Here is a 19154-nt window from a genome sequence, read left to right as displayed (position 1 = left end):
TTTCCCTTCATTTTTACAGAATTTTTCCAGGGAAATAAATTATTATAGTTTTTCAAAGCTTGTTGTTTTCACTCTGTCTTGTATTACTGTTTATTCGAGCCTAAACACGTAACAGTTTCATTTAAATTTATAATTGACTTAGCAAAAGAAAAATTGTGTCATGAAAATTTGAATTATTACTTTGATTCTGTATTCACCTCTTTAGGTAATAATAATAGTGATAATAATGATAATAATAATAGTAATAATAATGATAATAATAATGTACAAATTTCTTGATTATTTAAAGGTAGTCTAAGAACCAACATTTTAAATTATACTCTAATATGAATTTTACAAAATAGTATAAAGTCATTTTTATTAAGAATGCATTACATATAACAAAAGAGAATAAATTCTACATTTTACATACGCGAAAAAGTTCTGATTCAGAAAATTGTAGGACTTTTATTTCGTACCCTTTTTTTGATTTTAAGTTTTGTAGCAGTTGATATCTTAAAAGTTGTATAAATCATAAATGTGCTCACTTTTAATTTTACCTGTGAGAGCGTCTGTGTTACTACTGTTCGACCTCACAATGTAGATTAGGCTGCTCCTTCTACTGAAATTCCATATCTATAGGAGTCACGCAAATAAATGAGCTCCCCAGGTCAACGTATATGAACATCATGTTATTAATATTTCAATAGTTTACAATTTCTGGATCCTCATGATAAAGTCTCTATTTAACATTATAGACACATCCGTGATTCGAGCATTTTTATAGAGAAAATCATATCAGCTGCGGCATTTGTTGCATCTGCATATTGAGTCTAGTGCTAATTTCATTAATTAGTAATTCGTTTTTTAAGCCTTTGTCTGTTTTTCAGTTACAATTAGGATAAGCTCTCAAAAGATTATTTTATCTAAAATTTTACTTTCATTATCAAACAGTCCTGGCCAGCCAAACCCATATATTGTATAATGTATGTTCACCCATTTCTAGACTGGTTCCCATTCTTTCGTGTCATTAGTACCATGAGTCCTATAAGAATACACTCGGCGTTGATGACTCTTATTCGACAAATTACGAAAGCTTTCATTGACGGAACAAGGTTTGGTTTTGAAATTTGCGAAGTATGAAGGGATTAAATAATACTTTGCCCAGATTATAATTGAGTCAGGTAAATACTTTCAAGCCAGGATGTGGATTACGACTTATAATGTACTGGAGACATAAAATAGACCGGTATTTCCTATCGGACTCACTGTCGTAGTTATATGGATAAATGGGAACCAGTCTATAAATGAGTGAAGATAAAATAGAGTAGGCATAGAAGCCGTAACCAGTCTAAAAATGAGTGAAAATTACGTAGAGTAGGCATAGAAGCTAGAACTGGTTTATAATGAAAAGTAAAGTTTGAGTAAAGGAACATTTTGAGAGCTTATCCTATTTGTAAAGGAAGAAAATATATAGAAATGTTCTGTTGATGAAATTTCTGTCCCTTTACGAATTTGACTTTGCAACACTTATTACTGAAGTTTGTACCGGAATTGAACATGTAGATCAAGTAAATACCGTGGGAAATAAGGTATTTTCGAAGCAGACGATCACATCAAGGATGTGTCTATACTGATAAATATACACAAGATCATGATCATTCAGAAATGCAAAGTTATTGAATGATTAATTTCATGGTGATTCCATGGGTTTAACTGACTTGTTTTTATCCCACTTTGATCATTTTGCTTTGCATTTTTTCGATGTACTTAACCGATTTGTGCCTTATGTGTTTTTTTTTATTTCATTGAAAGTTGCGACTTAGAACACGAAAGTCTATCCACCGAAGCTAAAACTCTCATTCAAACAGCCTCGAAAGAAATCATCGATACCGTGTATAACTGTTGTTTGAACGCATTGAAAGGAACGATATCTTTGTCCATGCACCAGAAAGAACGCTCGTGAAAACATCATCACGTTATTTGCCAAATGTTCAAATATAAAATGCCCATCAGTCAAACGAAAACGATGCTGGTGCAATGCGAAAGATTGCTATCCATGCTGAAAGGACCATTGGTTAAAGGGGTGAATGCTCCTTTGTTTGGAGGGCTTATTGGATAAGTTTTAGGAAGCACCAAGAGATAAGAAGGAAGAAGATATCACAGTTACAACAATAATTACACTCGTTGATGGATCGCAACGATTTGTCAGAAAGGAAAAAAATCGCAACGATATGGCCTAGTCTTGCAACGTCTTAAACTCTTTCACCAGACAGCTTTAGACCAAACAACTAAATTGACTCTGAATGTTTTCAAAGCCATGATGAAAACCCAAACACCATCCCCAGTGACCAAGATAGACGCCAGAGGAAGAAGGCGCTGGAGAAGTCTTTCAAACTCTGTCGGCTTCCATTCCATGCAAGATTTCAGCGTCCTTGTTGACCTCTTGTCCCACTCCCCAACAAGAACTCAAAATTTAGGTTAAAAATATGATGCCTACCCATTCTTCGGCAGATGTCAGAGAGAAAGAAGTGAAAACAGAAGTGAAACAAGAAAGCAAAAAAAAGTAACCCCTTTTCTACCACCACCACCACCACCACAATTGGGTCCTACTCCAGTGGCACGTCGACCAATCAGTTTCCTAACCCCACGAATCCATGAGTAGCTTCGGTGAAAAGAGGGTGGATTATTGAAGTGAGTCCTGATGGAGAACCATGTAGCCAGCCTGTATCACAATGCTGACCATCCTGCGGTTTACGGTAGAGTTAAAAAAATTGTATAGTGCTGCCAAAACCCAACTGAAAAGTGTACAATTACCCAGGTACGACGATTGTTATAAAAACAAGTGCCGTACACGTTAAACAAACACATTCGACGAAAATGATCCAGAAGTAAAACCAAAGTGGAGGGCATCATCAATGGCAAGCTGATTTAGCCGATGTGACGACGAACAATCAGGGCTTCAAGTATTTGTTTTGTATCACATACGTCTTTTCTAAATTACCAAGATCGTGCTTTTGACTTTCAAAACGAGGTCCAAGTTAGGACGAGTCTTAAAATAGTGTTGAAAGAAAGAACAAAGCGGCCGTCACCCTCTCAGGCGGCAAAAAGACAAAGACACTGAATTTCGAAACTAAGCTTTCCAAAACGAAACGAAGAGAAGACAGGCATTTTTTTCACCACTGGGAATTCCTAAACCAAAGCAGCGTCGTCCAATGTTTGCAACGCACTTCAAAAGAAAGCATTTTGAAATATGCTATAAATCAACACACATTCAGGTAAATATATGTGTTACCGCGTCTGGCCAAAGCTTACAGTCAGTCGTAAAATCCCAACATCGGATGAGCCCCCGAATGTGTCACCCCAAATAACAAAGTGGCCATAGTTGAGCTCTTGTTTGGAACGTCCCCATCTGCCTCCAATAAACGTTGAATTTTTGTCACGACTGGAGATTGAGTGCGCATTTAAAAAACAAACCGCGCAAAGGTGATTTACCGAACTGGAACACCGAATTGTTGCGTGGTCGTCTTCTATAAATTAGAAGGCATGAACTTTGAAGTATCAAAAGGAACTTTTACATGCCTGAATTACAACGAAGTGACCAAAAAAGGATACACGTGTTCGACATCGAAAGCATTCTCGATCAAAGAACCCTTGAAGTGTGCAAAAAACGAGTCGGAGAAGGGAAATGCGTTGGAAAGGATATCCACAGAGTTTTGATTCTTGGATCGACGCTTCGCAAATCATCGATTGTAAAACGAAGTGACCATCATGCCGTTCAACACAGCAGCAGCGACCGCTCTTTCTCATGGTCCTTCTCTTTAACATTTACACAAAGAATCCCTTGGGTGTGGTGCAGAGAATGTGTCTAAAACGCAAATTGCATTTTTTCCTGCAAAATCGTTGTGTTTAATTGTGTCACCAGAGCCTGTGTACCTCATGAACCTTTACGCGCAGTTCGTACACGTCTTCGTGGAATCCTGTGGTGTGTGCTAAAGATGAACTTCCTCATCACTAACCCAAAGACATTCAAGATTATGTCATTATCACCGATTATAGTCAACCAGGAAGCCATTTCTGAACGATCACAGTGTGGAGTATTTCCATTCTTATGGACCGCTGCTTTTGGAAGACGATATCATCAACTTTATGAAAAGAACTGCGGTATAGACTCGATTCAATAATGTGAGATTGAAAGCACAATATTGTGGTCTGTGGACAATATTGTGTGTATATTCTTCATAAACGCAGTCTTGGATATCCCTTAGAATATTTAGTGACTTACTTTGATAGAGAGTATTCTAGAAACGATGATAAAATAGAAAGAGCTTTTGTGAGCATTATGGTTATCTTTTGTCGTTAGCAAGAAAACGTAGAGCGCGTTAATGATCAAATGACTTAGATCAGTGGAAGTCGAGCGTGACTATACAACATTGGCAACCTTGCAAATATGTTCCTCTTACAAAATGGTTGATTGGTATTTTTGTGTTGGCATAGCTTCTTGTTGTGAATAAACGTTTTTATTTTGTTGATTAAATGTTGTATGTTGTTTTAAAATTGATTGATACGGTATGAATGTCCGTTCTTTCATTTTTCTACCACTCTGGGTTATGTCACGTTTCCAAATCTCACGAATTTTTTCCATCGCGTCCTCGCTTGAGTTACATAAGGCACTGCGCTCGCCAGTCTATTCCAATCAAGTCTTAAGTAATACATTCAAGGATGTGGTAGCATTAAAGATAAAAACACCAAATAGGGAAATTAAAACAAATAAAAACACCAACCCTACAACCCAAACTAAAGCAGCCACAACAGCAGCCAAACAAATGAACAACCAACCAATACAACCAAACAATCTACAAAATCCAACCACACATAATAATACCAGACAAACTAAGCATAGATTCCACCCTACAGAGCATACAGTCTATATAAGCAGTAATTCCACTCAGCTGCTAAACCTTAGCCTTAACAGCATAACAGGGACCCTACAAAGGGTGCACCATGGGCAATTTACTGTACACCGGCCCAACACCAGATACATAATCGTGCACTGCAGCACCCTAAATCAAGTGGCAAAATTTCTAGAACTAGAACAATTAAATAACCTCAAAATTAAAGTGGAATGACACCACAGAATCAACCAGAAAGCCAAACACCCTAAACTAATAAAAATGCCCAAACACCAGACACAAACAACAAAACAAAATCTGAAAACCCCCCACCCCCACCAATACACACAAACAAGTTCAAGTCAGTCCTAAAATTAAAGGGCCCAGACACATGGATGAACAATGAAACTTTAACTAAACAACTTAAAGAAAGTGGGACACCCCTTGAAAAGGCAAACTAACTGAAAAATCACAAAGGGCAGGCGACCAATACAGCGGTCTTAGTAAGGCTTGGCCCATACGGAATACGCCAGCGCCTGGAACCATACATAAACGAACCCAGGTTCTGCAGCAACTGTCAGCATTGGGGACACTATGCGTCCAACTGCAAATTTAATCAAATATGCAAACAATGCCGGGGGAACCACAAGGGACAATGCCGAAGGGCCATACCTAAATGCACCAACTGCAGAGATGATCACATACCACAATCCCCCAAATGCCCTATGCTATCAGGGAAGGAAACATCATCCAAAAAATGAACACCAAAAACTTACCATACTATCCAGCTGAAACATTGACAACAACAGGTGAAATAAACTTAGAAACAAGCAAAAAACCAAATGAAACAAACACAAAACCCAAACTAGGAATAATTACAAACACAGATAAAATCAAAACTAAAGTGGTAACAACTCCAAAACAGGAAAAAGACACCCAAACACCTCCCACCCTATTAGATAAGACCAACATAAAGTCAAACAACAAAATCAATTTAGAACCACCAATCAATCAAGTAGTCAAAGAAATACTAAAAGATACCATTAACTGCTTTCAATCAAACAAAAATAAAACACCCTCTTAACTGATCGCAAAATTATAACTAGAGTTGGGGACACTTACTCTGACATATACTCACAAGAGAATGGTACCCCACAAGGGAGCGTACTCAGCCCCACACTCTTCAACGTCATGATTAATGACTTGGATAAAAATATAACTTCAAATCTAGTCTAAATGTCACAAGTTGCAGACGACAGTGGAATATGGAGAGCAGGTAACCCTACAAGTTACAAAATCATTAGTGAAATCCAAGACAGCCTAAACACTATAGGGAGATGGGCTGATAAATGGGGATTCAGGTTATCACACGAAAAAACTATTGCGGTCCTCTTTACAACCAAACATAGTTATAAATGCAAGTACCACGAACTCACCTTCCAAAATAAAATCATCAAATTCGTAAAGGTAGCACGATTTCTAGGCATGTATTATGATGAACACCTAAATTGGGGATACCACATAAATGACCTTACTAGGTCATAGATGCAATAAAGATATCAACTTACTAAGGAACATTAAAGGAACCACATGGGGATCAAATCAAGAAACGCTCTTAACATTATACAGGGCATTAATACGATCAAAGTTGTACTATGGGTGTCAAATATATAATTCAGCTCCACATAGACACCTAATTGTTTTTAGACCAGATACAAAGAAAAGCGCTAGTCACTTGCACCGGTGCTCGGCCGTCTGTATCCCTAGCTGAACTCTAAATCCTAACTGGAGAACTGCCCCAACACCTAAGAAGGCAGGAATTAACCCTAAGATACGCAGCTAAAGTAACTATGCACCCTATCACACACCCCACCCGTATAGCCATCAATAAATGTAACACACCCTTCAGTAACAAAATGGTAACTACCATCCCTGCAGGGAAGCTTACACACCAATTGATTAACCAGCTACCAATTGAAAATTACCAAGCCGACCCAACAACAAACTACCACACAACGCCATGGAACAACATCAAACCATCTGTTAAGACGCAAAATGCAGAATTTTTCCACCAAACAAAGGAACTAAAACTCAAAACAATTATCACTTCTGAAATTATGACTAAATACCCTAACTCAATTAAAATATACACTGACGGGTCCAAAATATCAGAGCCCCCCAGAACAGCAGCAGCAGTGGTGGTACCTGAGCTAAATATTAAAATGGGCAAAAGGCTACCTGACCTTTGCTCTGTTTACACAGATTAGTTCTGGGTCGTTATGGAAACCTCACATGGGTTAAGACCAACATTCCCAAAGATCTGATTATAAGCGAATCGCTGTGCGTCATAATAACTACACACACACACACACACACACACACACACACACACAAACCCACCATACTAAATCAAGAGATAATTTCCTTAAGCTAACATATTTATTAATTAAAGAATTATATAACAACAAACAACAAATCGAATTCATGTGGATACCATCCCGCATTGATATTCAAGGAAATGAGTTAGCTGACCAAATAGAAAAACAAAAACTAAATGAACCAACCCACATAGCCATTAATTACAGTGTCAGCGAACTCCTAAGCATAACCAAAAACTGTATTGATAGCAAATAGCAGGAATTCTGGAACCGAAATACCAAAGGCAGGAAACTATACTCTGTTCTAACCGATTCAATATGAATAAGAAACCACCTAAAATCAACAACAATGATCAAAAAACCATCCCTAGGATCTATACCGGAAACAAATCAAACTGGCCAGCAACTTTGGGCAATACATGGGACCCAAACCCCACAACCCAAATTACTACCACTGCCGGGTTCCGGAAGACCTATCACATATATTCAACACCTGCCACAAATTAAAAAAAGAAAGAATTAAACTAAAAATAGAGCAAAATAAGACTTGATCCCCGGATACATACCCAGGATTTTTAATGAATAACAACCCTAACCTCAATCTCACCTATATAAATATAATAAACTTTATACATGAAACTGGGTTACAAAACAAAATATAAAACCAAAATTACTTAATTAAATCGTTATCAACTAGGCTAACAAACATAAACATAGGGAACAAATAAGAACAGATGTCCTTGAAGCGTACTAGTGACCCGAGTGATCGGCACGGATATCTGTCTTATCCAAATAGACCTTAGCCTAGTAATAAACATAACATAATTAATATTCAGGCTAAGAAACTCAAATTTGGGGGTGGGGGGAAATAAGATCAGATGTCTTTGACACGTCAGAGACCTTATCAAATCGGCAAGGATATCTGTCTTAGTCTTAATTAAACAAACCTAGCCTGAAAATGTAAATAACACCGAACAAATCGAAACAGACGCTAATAAGGCAACCCGGCAACTGAAATAGGAAGGGGGAGGGGAAATTTTATAAAATTTATTTTTATTTATATTTATTTTATTTTATTTTATTTTTCCTTCTTTAATAGTCCACCTTCAACCTAACCAATCCTTCCCATTTTCTAGCATGCACATACAACCATTAATACCTCTGAGAACTCTCTAGCCGATGGTGACAGTCATATTTATACCACAAGGAATTCTAGGCCCACAAAATTAGAGCATATAAGGTGTTCTAACACCCAAGGCCATCAGGGCCCGCTACACAAAGGAGGAAACTTTTAACAACTCTAGGGAACGAAGGTACGCCATATTAGCATATATAAGGTGGTCTAAACACCAATGACCAGCAACACAAGGCTGCAAAAAACAAACAAACGTAAAATTAGACAAGTAAGACCCTAAAACAGAATTCTTCATATAAGGTGGTCTCAAAAGTCCAACACCATCAGGACCAGCTACACAAGGTGGCAATCTTTATCAAAACTTTATCACCTAAGATAACTCTCCTAGGCCATTAATAAACTCAAAACAGCACGGAGTTTTTCAAAATTGTGTTGGATGACAATTTAGACCAGATACCGTGAAGTCTAGGAGCACCGACCTGTGACCTTGGAGCCGCCCTTCCACCCACGCCTACCTTGCCGCGGCCAGACATAAAAAACAACAAAATACCTAAATACAGCTTAGTAGTGATGACTGAATAGGTGGAGTGTGTGCTGGGTTTATTCCCACTCGCATTCAAGACCTCCATTCAGACAGTTAGGACCTCTTGCAAGGTCCACTGCCTGACGGCCTTAATTAAAGAGTGCTCCCTGAGCACAACAATGCCATGGGGAAGTGGCTCAAATTCCTTCCCCTAGGAGCAATCAAATAGCCTACTGTGTAGGCCTAACGTAGAGGTACATGCTCGGAAGAGCGCATTCCTCTTTAATTTAACATAGAGAGATAGTCTGCCATTCAACATCGAATAAACCTAGATGGCACGTAACCACCTCGAGAAAATGAAGAAGTTGCAAGACGTTGTGGACAATTTGGGGTTGCTTGAAAAAATGCTGGTCAAACTTGATGACGATTTTTATTCTTATAGTCCCCATCGAGTCAAGATGGAAATCAACAATTTGAGAAGTTCAAAGGACATGTTATAGGAGATTATAAAAGAAGAAATAGAGGAGGATGAGGATGAAGATGATAGAATAAGAATGCGTGTATGGAACGAAAAGATATAAAAGAAAAAGAATAATGAGAAGATGAAGAAACAAAAAGAGAAAGAACAACAGGAGGAGGAAAAAAAGGAGACGAAAAGAAGAAAACAGCAATAACGAAACTCAGAAGATAATGGAAGATAAGAAGAAATTAAAAGAACAAGAAGACGAAACCCAAAGGTCCGTTTTAGGGCCACTCATATGTCTCGACAAAATTTACTTTTTTGCTTAATATTTTTAGTAGGTTGTATAGTTGTTTGAGTGACAGATGTTCATCCATCTATATCTGAATGTTGTATATTGTATATATGTCCATGACCCGCCAAGCGTTCTAGGATTTTTCCTGCTCTTTGGTTTCGATTGAGGTCAGCCGTTTGGATCACTGTTGCAACATTGCTATCAATCTTCAGTACCGTGACATCACCTCACCTGTTCCACTCCTATTGTCCCTATACAAACCCAATATTTTTTTGTCCCTATACAGGCCCAATATTCTCATGTTAAAGTCCCATTGTCCCCAAAGCCACCGACAAGGATGCACTCTGGATGCCTGCTTGTGTTGACAGCGACCACTGTCTTTTATGGATCAAGGTGGTAAATCATTGCTATCATTGTCGACAGTAACCACGGTAGGTACGCAAACGGACGTTAACGGACAATTTACATGGCATATAGCATCATATGATGGTTTTTCTTCACCGAGACACGTATTTGTTGCGTTTCAGAGAATTGATTGATTAAACTCACAAGAACGTAGCCATATGATATTTGACAAACTTGGTGTTACCGAAGTTTCCTTGCGAAGAAACGGACAACAGTAGCAGACGAAAAACATACTACTGAATTATTACCAAAATCAGATAGCCCGTATGTATCATAGATTAATGACGTTTATGGGGCGCGATCAAAACGTAGACACTAGTTTACAAATATCACAACTAGATTTTATTAATCTATATCTGATCTATTACTTTTCGCTGGAGCATTTTGATTTATCTAGACAATCTGTTGTTGATATTTACTTTCGAGCCAGCGTGAATACAGGTGCTGGTAGTGTTAATTACAGAGCAGTCGTGGTCATACTCAGCGACACAGCAGTGTTACTTGAGGGTGCTGGTGGCCGAATGAGAATCATTGAGGCACCCGTAGAAAACATGTAATGTTTGGAGCACATAGTGTTCTAAATATGTAACCGAGCGGTGATTTAAAAATACGAGTATTGTCATTAATGTCATCATATCATCATGTTAGTGTCACTCTGACTCCTGGTCAGATTTATAAACTACAATCCGCATCAGTTAACAGGCGGCGAAAATAAATTGTCGTTGACAAAACGTCAGCTTAAACATCTTAATAAAGCCGAACAATCCCGAACTGGAATACGACTTGAACTTTCCGCCGGTGCCATTAAAAATACTGCTAAGACAGGCGGCATATTTCCCTTTCTCGCGACAATACCAGCGCTGATAGCCGCTGTAGCTCCAGCTAAAGTAGCTGCGTTAGATGCTGTTGGAACAGCTGCTGAAATGGCATTAAAATAGCAACAGAAAAAGTTCTAAGACTTCCGAGAACACCCGTAAAGGGAAAGGGTCTGAGACTTCCAGGAACACTTCGTTAAGACCTATGTCAGATTTTGATTTACTTAACGCTGCTAAGCAACTAAATATCAAAAACTTTAGAGGTGCTTTCATACGCGATCAGTTACCGCATAAACCAAACAGCACCGAGACGGGTATTATTAATCTTGATAATAGTAACGGTGCAGGAAATCATTGGGTTGCATATGCGATTGATCCCCGTGGAATTGTTTATTTAGATTCGAATGGGTTGTCTCCACCGCAGGAATTTATCAATTATGTTACACCTCGCAAAATCCCAGTTTGGTATTCAACATTACCAACACAACCACTAACCGATAGACCAATATGCGGCCATGAAGCAATTGCTGTACTCGGTGCTGTTTCAAAAACACCATTAAAACCACCTCACAAAGTCGTGCACAATTATACAAGTGCAGTGTTTAAAAAATAATGATAGATATTTACGGAAGATTCCTCGGCGATACTACTAAGTGTTAAAAAAATCGACGAAATATATTTGTCAAATTAAGCGACAAAGGATGAACTCGCTGATATTATAAACCTCTCTGGAGTTGACCGAGATGAAGTTGTTGTTTTCCAGGATAAACACGGTATTTTAAAAACGAGTAAGATCAAGTGGAATGACATAACTCGTAGAGTTCTTGATGCTACCACTGATAACATGCCTGTGTTTACTGACAGCAGAAAAATCAGAGACTCAAGAATATCAATAGCAGTTATAAGAAATTAAATTGCAAGAAGCGTTGTTATTCGTTTGAAGAATACCGGCGACACAATGACAAGTCAACTCAGCAAGAACGGAAATAAAACATGGTCACAGCAAAATAATACTATCAAACATACTGCCGAAGTCACTGGTGTGTACATGTTGTCTGTGTTCAGCGCTGCAAAATTTAGTATATATACTACGTATCCCTGGCGTCATTCAACCGATAAGTTTTCTGGAACCGTGTCTATTTTATTAAATAGCGGAGACGAAGAATTATTTATACTGGAAGCAGCTGATAAGAAATTAACCGCAGCATCTTACTGGTGGTGTCTGGAATTTGTTGCTGAAACGCCTCAATTGGTTACGTCATAAAGTATAATAAGGACGTTGACAGAGTCAAGCGTTCAAAAATTTACATATGATCAAGTACGTGAATGACAAACAGCTCTAAAAGCCATCGTTGACAAGCACGCAACGAAAGTTAAAAAATATCGAAGACGTGCGGTTTTCATTGATGTTGTTGTATAATCGGTATCAGCTATCACTGCCGGTACTGGCGTAGTATTGTCAGCGTTAACACCAATGACAGCAGCAGTAGCAGTGACAATATGCGTTTCATCATCAGCAACGATTGCTGGGTTTTTTAATATTATCGCCAAAAAAGATATCCATGTGCACGAGTACAAAATTGCACCATTACTCTGTAAAATTACATACGGCAACATACGCGTTTTCTAAATTATCGTCGTTGATATCATCAAGCCTTAACGATGAAACGATAGCAGATTCGGAATTTCACACAATGCTTAAGACATACAATGAAGTAATTGATTTAGAAAATGGTAGTTTAAATAATGACAGAACTACTTCAGCAGATAGCCACAAATACAAATCGGCTAAGAACCACAAAGATATCAGTAAACTATACTAACCCTGAATTCAGTATTAATTTTCTAACCGCGATTCCAGTAAAGGAAATAGCTCTTGCGCAATTGCAAGTATACTACAGTTGGCCCAATATCCGGTCAAGAACATTTGGTACGTTGCAGTCAAATAATTCGTTGTATTTGCAAATAAGAATAAACCGGATGGAACACCCGATTGGCAGGTTGTTGGAATACCGACCGGCAGTTATCAAATCGAACAAATCAATGATGAATTCCATCGTAGAATAAAATCAGTGACGGGTCGGGAATCCAAGATAGCCATAACAGTCCAAGAACCAACACTATCAGCCGCAATAGAGATAAATTCACCGGATTACGCAATTGATATTTATCAGTCATCAATCAAATCCGTGTTAGGATGGCCCGAAGTTGCACCTGACTATCAAGGACCACCCGAACCAAAACAGTCTGATTTTATCACCGATGAAATTAAATTTATAAAGGACCCAGAATGCAGAAAATAATATTGGCATCTATTTAAGTCTGCTCGTGAATTAAGAGGAGCTATTCGGATATATACATTTCTCATTAGGCGCCCGTCAGGCTTATTTGTAGACGAGGAATATATTGACAGCTTTTCCCAAAAAATTAAACCCGAGTTCACAAGAGAATTTAGCAAATTACAAAATTTATTTATTAAGGCTGCGAAATATTATTCTTGGACTTAAAACAACAGCTTTTTGAAACAATACTGCATTTAAATCAGATTATAGACGATCCTGAATATATTAATCGACAATTTCGTGGTAAAATAATGAATCTGGATCTGAAACCTTCCCCGTCCAGCATACCAACATGTGTTTCATGATCATTATAAAATAACTAGAGAATATTGCAAACATTTGTTATACCATTCCTTGTGACCGACGAACTAAAGAAATCACTCATCGATCTAATCAACGAAAACTTCCTAAAATACTGGAGTCATGGAGAAAAATATTCTTAGATACAACAATACTCAACACGGCGAAGACGGTCATATTTCGCCGGGAATTGTGAATATAGCCGCAAAGATCGCTGTCAATCTTGTATGTGATGTAGTTGATGGAAGTTATCAGACAAACACTGATATATCAAATCAGGCACAGCAGGGATATACTCTTTATACTTTTACACAGCAAGTTCCACCCGGATATCTAATTGTACAAGAACCGATTAATCCGGTTAACTTATGATGTCATATTCCGCTATTATCAAGAATAAATTTCAAACTATCTGACCAGACAGGCCACTTGCTTGACTTTCGTGGAGAGATTTGAGTTTAAATTTATACGTGAGGCCTTAATGATTTTCAATTGTAGAGTGTCAAGGACAATACATACTTGAAAACAGAAAAATGCATGATAATCTCCCTCTCTGATTATTATCCTTGACAGAGTGGGGGGGGGGGACATTTTTTAAACTGACAAATCGACTAAAAAATTAGTTAAAAAGGAAGACTAAAATCGGACATGCTTTGACTTTCATATTCACAAAATGACTCTAACTTTCATTTTCATTACTATAATCACTGACATTTTCTGACATAATCTTTCTTAATTGTCTTATGCGAATGTTGTCTTTTTTTGCTTCGTATTTACGAGACAGTTCTAATCTAATTTGTTCTATTGTGCTAGAGAGAGATACGAATTCCCCCACATCAGTTTCTTTTACTGTAGCCAAAGATTGGAACATAGTCCCTTGAATTCGCTTTACAAATTTGTATTCTGAAGGTAGTGTTTATCCCCCTTCAAGTTTACGTTCATGTAAATCCCCAAAATAACTTATGTAAGTTCCCAAAATGACTCATCGAGTGATTCCCCAAAATAACTGATCATGTAAGTTCCCAAAAAGACTCATTACGTGATTCACTGGAAACATCTGTGAATAACTATAAAAGATGGAGAATTTTTCTGTCCCAGTCAGACTGAAGTGCAAAACAGCAGAGGTAAGTGAAATATTTTCTTCAATGTGTTATGTCAATAATCACGTAGACATTTAAATTGTATTATCGCGGTGGCCACAGTGACAAAAAAAAAATAATTACTCAGTAACAAACGAGATAACTACTTAATTAATCTAACAATAATGGAACGAAAAAAAATTCAGTTTGTACCCTTTAGAATATGCTGATTTGTACATTTTTTCTGCAACACGTTGTACTGAAGGTACGAAAATATCAAAATACTTGCCAGCTGCATTTATTGATTGAAATATTATTTCCTCACCAGTTTATGTATTTACGGATTTAACAACCCTGGGAACGTTTTTGTACTTTCCAGACTCTCCCAACTTGGAATTCTCGCTCTGTGTGTTATAGCTAGCAGGTTATTCAAGGGGTTATTGAGTTTTAGTGCGTCAATATGATCGATCACAAGATCATATTTGATCACTCCAAAGTAACATTCGTATATAAATTTATGAGAGAAACTTTTTTCTAACAGTAAATCTAAGATAACCAGCATTATCAACAACACCAACTTGTTTTTAAAGTCGACAGTTTCTGACTACACCATCACGAGATGCTTCATAATTCTTAATGATAGGCTGTCTGACGAATTCTTTTCGCTCCATTTTATATTTAATATTATTTGTCTAAATTATAATTTGTTTAAATTATTATTGTAAAGAACCTTGCTATATAGTCTTCAGGGTTTCTTATAACCTTATCGTGTAGATTTTTATCAATGGCAGAGTCAATGACAACGTCAGGTTGTTAATTTTTTAAATCATAACATCGTTTTAGTTCTCTATATTGTTTACCACTTCAACGTACAGATACAACTGCGTTTTCCCTCCAACTCCATCACTACACCGTAAGCAGGGTTTGGGACCTCTACGTACGCTTTTCGAATGTTGTCCGCATAATTCATTTACACAAGATTTGCTGCATGGTTTTTTAGACCCTATCATCAGCCACTTGCACGATTCTTTGTTTTGATCATTTTATATATACTATCTTAACTTAAATACTTGTCTAAAATATAATATGGAGGAGTTTGAGAGATTATCTACAATCCAGCCTTGGAAAACTTCGTTTCATGAATCGAGATTAAATCTTAACAGAAGAACCCATTTCTTGCAGAGGAGAACTCTGGCTAATCCGACGAATAATCTGATTAATAATATTCGATATGATAAAAAGAATTTCGCGGCGATGGTACATCTCACGTATGGTCGGCATTCAAAATTACACGCGAAGATAAAGTCATTAATGCTACAATGAACGATGAGCGGTTTGAAAGCGATTATTAATTATCTCAGCGATCAAAACAAAAATTTAAGAATAAAATTTGTTGTATTATCAGAAACAGACAATCCGAGTACTGGGTGGATTATCTGTGACAAACGTGACCCTGTCCTTGCTAAATGGAAAACCGCTGTGATAAGTAAACTTCCAAACCAGGAATGTCGACTGATATTGATAAACTATATAAAGAACGAGCGTATCCTATAACAGCGGTTATTTATGGAATTTATTCGCTAAATGATAATCCCAACGTCGATTATCTAGCGCGAATGAGATTGTCAAGACTAAATTGTGTAGCAGAACGACTAATCGAATATTTTACAAACGCGATACGTGGAAATAGGTTAACAAATCAGCGATGTGAAAAAATAAACGAATGGGCTGAATTAGTCAAAGATACCGGAGCTACAATAAATGATGTCGCTAGGTTAGAAAAAAACACTAAAATTACTAATAATAGTAAAAACGATAACAGGAGAGATTACGAGAGATTTTATACGATTAGAAACATTATAAAAAGGGGGAGCTCCAATAAATATCGTTGATTATTATGCACACGCGTGGACTAGCGCAGTGACAATATTTCCACGAGATCGAACCGTAAGATTTTACCTCAAGACTCTGGGGGAAACATGTTTTATTTTGTTCACGAAATAAGCATAAACCGAGCCTGTATCAGTATGGCTATTTAAGAGATCCGATGTTGAAAAATATGATCAATTTGTACGATCTAACGGCGAATTATATCGTAAAGAATCTCTTCATGAAGAAATGAAAAGCCTTGCGCAGACATTTTCAACATATAATAGTGAATAACTGTTGAATAACTGTTTTACTGTTCCATCTGTTACAGCTCAGTTTGCAAGAGAAACAAAATTCGTGGAAGCCATCCCGATTTGAATTTCTTGACGATGTGAAATTAAGTTGCTGCGAGTATGGTCATGGCGGATTGTGGAATACTAAGTATGACCACAACGATGTTACCTCGGTTGAAATGGTTATCCGGGAAGTTTTTTTTGGTATGGGAGAGTGTTCTGGATACTTTAAAAGACTTGGACACCACACACACGAGATGACTAGAGTATCAATAAAAGGACCCCTATCTGATTTTGATCTAATTGGATTCGCCCATATCGAGTCATTCGAGTTTGCTAAAGTTCTTCATTCGATCTGTACTGTTTGGTTGGTAGGCACTTTTCAGAACAAATGTGCGCACCAATAGTGCTGTTGCAATATATGCTTGATTGTAAAATACTAAAATCGCTGATTAGTGAGTGAGGCAATTATATCGTATCGTCCTCAGAAAGAAGTTTGGTTTCCACCACAAAATTATTCTGATTACGAAAATAAAATCGCAAAAGATCTTGGTAGAATAATAATTGGTAAATTTACTCAAGGCGGAGCATATGAACATAAACGACATCATGCACGATTGATCATAGACGATGTTGAATATGATTTTATAATTGCTGATACATCGAAGCGAAATATAATTGTAAGTTGATGGCGAGTCTCCTCAGTTTGCTCATTTAAGATCTTCAATGCTTGCTTATGTTGCAATAAATTTATTATCGATGATAAACAGATTCCCTACCAATGCAGTCAGAGTTGCAACGGATTCGTTTTATATTGAAAGAAAATATTCAGAATTACTGACTCAATTTACCGCTCATGATGAATCGTGGGGTGAATGGAGAATAAAACAAGAAATGTTATATAATTATTCTAAATCCGCAGATGTTGCGGTAAAAAATATTTATTATTTAAAAAATCGGATATCAGAATTATCCTTTGCACCATCCGCATATGATCCAGTATCCCGACACAAGACTGTTTATCTAAACGGAACCAGAGGTTCCGGTATAACAACTCGAGTGATCGAATTATTTCGACAGAATTCAGATGACATGGTTGTTTTAACACCTACACGCAGACTCGCAAGAGAAATGTGAGAACGAGGAGTGCAATCATGTACTTATCATGGCTTTTTTCGATGGAAGGGTGACACATGGACTCCTGACCGAATGGGCGAGAAATACATTCTAAGGATCATCATTTGGAATGAAGTATGTATATTATCTAAAGATACATTAAAAATGTTTCTCGATTGGCTGTTATTGAAAATTACAGCTGTCATAATGTGCGGCGATCATGGTCAACCACCGCCGTTTTTTGGGTTATCTCCGCAAAATGGCTAAAGAATTTTGTAGATTACTATGAAGAAGTAAATGAATATCATAGATCTCTTGATCCAGAATTAAGGGAATTTAAGAAACTATTCAAACTACAAACGAATAAAATTCAGTGTGAACTAATGCGTAAAATAATTTCAGAAACGTCTATGAACGATTTTCTGCAAGTTTAGAGACCAAATGATTTGATAGTGGCAAGTAGATAGATAGTTCGTGATACACTTCAACAGCGGTTATTTCAGCTGCATAAAGAAAAATGTTCAGATCTACGTGTACCATTGCGTTATAGGCAAGTTAATACACGACGACAGAATATCGAAGTTGAATTTCCCGGTTCAATGGAAATACAGAATCTCGTATTAAATGATATTTTAGTAGTTGATGCTAGTGTTGTTGAGTATTCGCTGAGCGAAGACAAGACACCATAGACACTGGGATACGCAATGACAATTCATTAATCTCAGGGGATAACCATCTCTGATACAGTTGTATGTATCGTAGATGATCGTATCGAATGGTCAAACTTAGTTTATCTCGCAGTGTCTCGAGTCAGAAAAATATCTCAGCTGCGGAAAAAATCGTCATAGACGCTCCAGAAACCATTGATGATGTTATTGACAGCGAGATAGTAATAAAAATAACAGCTGATTATAAACAATGTGACAACAAAAGAAAACACGATTTTGATCAAGATGTTGAATTTAATTTGAGACAATGGCAGAATAATCATTGTACGAGCTGTAATACAGTAACGTTGTGTCAGTACTAGAGTAATAATCCAAGACAATTTACCGTAGATAGAAAAGATAGTAGTCTTGGTCATACACGCGAAAATGTTGATACTGATCTGTCTTGAGTGTAATCGAAGTAGGGGCGCTAGCATACAAAAGTGATCGCGTTAGTAACTGTGCGTCTTCAGGAATTACTTGTAATTGTTCACGTGTAAATCCACGTTGAGGAGCAGTTGAATCTAATCTGTAGATTGCGGGTCTACCCGTGGATCATACCACGA

Source organism: Sinohyriopsis cumingii, chromosome 3 (assembly GCF_028554795.1).
Source record: "Sinohyriopsis cumingii isolate HCF-2022 chromosome 3, ASM2855479v2, whole genome shotgun sequence".
NCBI classification, from domain to species: Eukaryota; Metazoa; Mollusca; class Bivalvia; order Unionida; family Unionidae; genus Sinohyriopsis; species Sinohyriopsis cumingii.
The sequence above is the reverse complement of the archived record's forward strand: the minus strand, read 5'-3'. Positions refer to the sequence as shown.